We start from the raw sequence: 1,061 nt of genomic DNA, 5'->3' as shown, positions 1-1,061 counted from the left end.
AAAAAGAGAGAGAGAAAAGGTTCCAAGACTACAAAGCTGCATCCAAAGTAACAGGGAGCTGCCCCTTCCAGACTTCTGAATTTATAATCAAAGCCATAAGGTATGCTTTTCAGCATCCCTCTTAATGCATAAGGTAGTGCCACCACAGAACTTTGCTACCAGACTGGAGTGCTCCAAAGAATTGTTAATTTTAACGCAAAATACTACTACTCTGTCTCCCCTATTTTACTACACTTGACACTGTGCCAGTAGTAAAAATTAGTTGAATGGACCCTTCCTCCATTCTCAGGCTTAGGAAGGGCAGTTCCATCCTTGTCCTTGAAGCAAGCAAAAGGGAAGCACAATCTGGTGATGACCAGGGAGGACAGATGTTTCTGACAAGCGATAGCAGCTGCAATATGATTACAGACTGTCAGCTTCCAGGAGCTGGAAAATTTGTAGTCCCTCCTACTTTTGACAATTGTTAGATGGTTGGTTTAGTCCTCAGATTTTACCAAGTTGCTTCTTTTACTTCATTCCTACAAAAGGGGGGAGAGGGAGAAATCCAATCTAGCTGTCTTGGTTTTAGATAGAACAGTTACTTTTCTTCCATAGGAGCTCATATATTGCTGTGTTTTGGACTTGGGTTGAAAACAATTGATAGCACACTGGTATTTTACTTGCTGCTGAGCAGTGCTTAGAGTAACTCAAGGACTGTTCAGCTTCTTGTGCACCCCTGGCAGTGAGGAGCTGGGGGTGCACAAGGAGCTAAGAGGATATAGAAGCAGGATAGCTGGTACAAACAGGCCAAAGGGATATACAAGGCTGTTAATAAGAAATAGTGAATGAGTTCCTTGTCTTGCTTGGTTGTGGGTGCAGCTTTTGCTTTGTCTAGTAAACTGGTTTTATCTCAAACCATGAGTTTTCCTGCTTTTACCTTTCCAATTCCCTCTCCAGGCCAGCTGTGGGGGAAGTGAGCAGGAGCAGCTGTGAGGTGCTCAACTACCTGCCTGCTGGTGATAAACCACAACACTGGTAAAGAACATTGAGAGTTAAATGCTTGTTAAGGGAGAAAAAAAAAA

This window comes from Meleagris gallopavo, chromosome 2, assembly GCF_000146605.3.
Source record: "Meleagris gallopavo isolate NT-WF06-2002-E0010 breed Aviagen turkey brand Nicholas breeding stock chromosome 2, Turkey_5.1, whole genome shotgun sequence".
NCBI classification, from domain to species: domain Eukaryota; kingdom Metazoa; phylum Chordata; class Aves; order Galliformes; family Phasianidae; genus Meleagris; species Meleagris gallopavo.
Note: the sequence above shows the minus strand (reverse complement) of the source record.